Below are 4,047 nucleotides of genomic sequence, written 5' to 3'. Positions count from 1 at the left end.
TGAAACAGAGCATCACACATGGAGTTATGGCACGACGAACATGGCATCAGAAGATAGGAAATCAGGGACTTAGTGGAAAAATCACCTCCCAGATCTAGATCTAGGATTCGCACGTGGACCGAGGCGGGGCCGGAGTTGCTCGCCGGAGACGAGGAAGATGCTGGCCGGAGGGTCAGGGAGGCTCGCCAGAGTGGCGGGGTCAGGCGGATCCGGCCGGTGCCGGTCGCCGGAGCAAAGGCGGTGACATGGGGCGCGGGGGCGTGGACGGCGACGCGCCGGCGGGAGGCGGCGGAGCTAGGGCGGCGGCGGCGCGGGAGGTCCGTCGGTGGCGCGCCGGCGTCGGGCGGAAGGCGGCGCGCGGCGGCGAGGCACGGGCTCTCTCGGGCCCGGCGCAGCCCGGGGCGGGCCCGATCTAGGCCTCACGGGCCCTGGTGGTGGGGAGGAGAGAGAGGGAGACGTGGCGGCGCGGGAGAGGCCGGACGGTGGCGGCGGACATGTCCGTCGGTGGTGGGGAAGTGTCCGGCGACGCGAGGGGAAGAAGAGTAGGGTTTCCTCCATGATTTTTCGGGGGAAGGTGCAAATATATAGGTAGAGGGAGCTAGAAGAGTCCAAATGGGATGCGGTTTTCGGCCATGCGATCGTGATCGAACAGCCGAGAGGATGGAGGGGATTTGGATGGGTTATTGGGCCACTTTGGAGGGGTGTTGGGCTGCAACACACACGAGGCCTTTACGGTTCCCCGGTTAACCGTTGGAGTATCAAACGGACTCCAAATGGTACGAAACTTGACAGGCGGTCTACCGGTGATATACCAAGGCCGCTTGGAAAATCTCGGTCCATGCCGAGAATGTTTAACACCCACACATGAAAAATGGCAAAAGGGGACGCCAGAGGACATAGGAGCGCCGGATTGCAAAATGGACAACGGGGAAAATGCTTGGATGCATGAGACGAACACGTATGCAAATGCGATGCACATGATGACATGATATGAAATGCATGACACGCAAACAAATGACAAGGCAACAACAGCGAATAACTGTAAGACATCTGGCGCAACAGTCTCGGGGCGTTACATTGTTCATTATTGTCATCTTGTTCAATGGACGGTAGTCGACACAGAGTCGGTCCGTTCCATCCTTCTTCTGGACAAAAAGAACACCACAACCCCACGGAGATGAACTCGGTCTGATCAGACCCAGACGCTCTTGTTCATCAAGCTGTTTCTTTAATTCCCTGAGCTCCTTAGGTCCAAGCTTGTATGGACGCTTGCAAATGGGTTCCGTGCCAGGCTCAAGATCGATAACGAATTCAACTGGCCGATGAGAAGGCATTCCCGGAAGCTCTTCTTGAAAGAAGTCTTAGTATTCACAAACAACTGGAATCTGAGGGATTGCATCCAACTCGCCCTTATCATTGAGGGAAAACAGTCGAATGGTTTCATCCCGAGCCGCATAGATGATCACATCCATAGAAGAGTGTGTTAATTGAATATCTCTGGCATCACAATCAAGCTGAGCCTTGTGCTTAGAAAGCCAGTCCATCCCGAGAATTAGATCAATATCCGAGTCACCAAGAACAATTGGAGAAGACAAAAATTTATAGTTGCCCATCTTGATAGACACATCCAGGATGCAATTATTAGATGCCATTTGCTTACCGGGGGACACAATCTTCAACAGGAAAGGAATCTTTTCGGTCACAAACTCATGCTTGGCAACAAAAGGTCTTGAAATGAAAGAAAGCGATGCACCAGTATCAAATAAAACTTTTGCAGGAATGTCATTAACTGAGAGATTACCCATTATCACATTAGTAGATTCATCCGCTAGAGCTACATTCATCATGTTCATGTTTACATGCTTGGGATTATGCTTGACCACTGCATTGCTTGAAGATCTCACATGAGGAGGAGGCGAAAGGCGCCTTTGGTCGAAGCACTTGTTCACATAGTGACCTTTCTACTGACACTTATTGCAAATCAGCTCTGGGAGCGGACGATGATAAGGAGCATTTGACCTTGGAACTTGAGTCTGAGACTTGTTCTGATAGCCTGGGTTGGGTGGGTGGGAAGATCCATGGCCACCTTTGTTCTTCTGTTGGCAGGGCTAACGAAACGGAGGAGGAGGACGAAGCCAGAACTTATGTTGCTTAGCTGCCACTTGTGAGGAAGAAGAAGACTGAACTGCGTCCCTGACTCTCTTCTTTGAAGCCCCACACTTGAGCTGAGCACCTTCTTGCTTGAGGGCCATGTTATAGAATTGATCGAACTCAGTCGGCTCAAGAAGCATGAGAGCTAACTGCAGATCTTCTCTAAGGCCACCTCTGAATTGATAGATCATACTCTTTTCATCAGGAACGTCTTGTTTAGCGAAGCAAGCAAGTTTCTGAAACTGGATATTGTATTGGTAGATGGACATGCTGCCTTGCTTGAGATTATGGAACTCCTCACGCTTGCTCTCAGCAACACTTGTTGGAATATGATGAGCTTTGAAGTCTTGGCAGAAATCATCCCAGGTAATCACACGACCTCCTCTGGAATCTTTGTATTGTTGAAACCAATCAGCAACTAGGTTCTTGAGTTGAAACGAAGCAAACTTGACAAATTCCTCGAGCCTGACATTACTACATTCAAAATGCTTGCAGATGTCCATGAGCCAATCATCGGCGTCTGTGGCCTCGACACAGTTGCTGACAAACTTTGGCTGGTTTGCAAGGAACTGGTTGAGGGTAGCAAACTGAGGCTGATTGTTGAAATTCCCTTGGCCTTGATTTCCTTGGTTGCCTTGACCTTGGTTGCGCTCTTGCAAGAGTTGCAAAAGCATCTGGGTGTTGGCGTTGGTGGCTACCACGACAGCTTGCCATGCCTCCGGAGGTGGAGGTGGTGGTGGATTTTGACGCGTTGGAGGAGCTATCATGAAGAGGGTGACATCCATTAGAATCTTGATAGACAAATAGACAAGCTGAATCAATGGATATAAATTGCAACATGTAGTCTTCACAATAAGCATTCGAACAAGGATGAACGAATGAATTCCAAAGTTAACATCACACGTCCATTAAGGTGAGAAGCCACTTAGATAAAGGTTGATGAATGAAGCAACAAGGTACGAATAGGAACAAATAAGTGGTAAGGATTACCCAATCAAAAACCAAATATCCGCGGGAAGAAATACTAGAGCTACTTGAATTCCCACCTATAAAAGTCTTGAAACTTTCTGGTTATGCAATCTGATGTTGGGGATACAGGGAAGCATAATATCTCACCCAAATTAACAATCCCTACATCCAGCTGTATCCATCCTTCAACACATAACCCAGAAAACTTCGGAAATCATGTACCTCAACCTTCGAAAAGCATCCATTATACGAGTTATGGAAATACTCCCGAACTCCCACCACAGTACTGGGTGGCGTCGAGGTTATCTCACCAACAACTGCATAAAAGAGATTTTCGATGTCGAGGAGCTCATGAATTCCAGAACTGCAACGATAAAATTGTGATGACAACACCACAGAGCTCAACTCCCCGGGACACTGCCACAACCCCTAAATGTCAGGAGGCACCAAGAACAATCTCTCGTCATAAGAATATCGAAACGATTCCAAGATACCCGCATGATCCTAAAAAAATTCATGAAATTTGAGGAGAAGAAAGTCAAAACTTCTAGGTCAGGAGATCTCACCAGAGCGACGAAGGGACTGAGGAGTAAAAAGAATCCTACTCTACGATATATATATATATATATATATATATATATATATATATATATATAATCCTAAGACTCAAAACATTTTGTTCTAGACTCAACAACGTCAGCGATTCGATCAAGCAGGGGGCTCCTAAGTCGGGGATGGCTCTGATTACCAACTTGTAATGCCCATGATGCGGCTATATCTCCCACGTGTCGAGGCACGAGTTAGAGGCATAATCGCATGTTGGTTTTGTCGCAAGAGGGGTAATCTTCACACAATCCCATGTACTGAATAAGAAAGGGATAAAGAGTTGGCTTACAATCGCCACTTCACACAAATAACAAGTTAAAC

Source organism: Triticum aestivum, chromosome 4A (genome assembly GCF_018294505.1).
Source record: "Triticum aestivum cultivar Chinese Spring chromosome 4A, IWGSC CS RefSeq v2.1, whole genome shotgun sequence".
Lineage (NCBI taxonomy): Eukaryota > Viridiplantae > Streptophyta > Magnoliopsida > Poales > Poaceae > Triticum > Triticum aestivum.
This window is presented reverse-complemented; position numbering follows the sequence as displayed.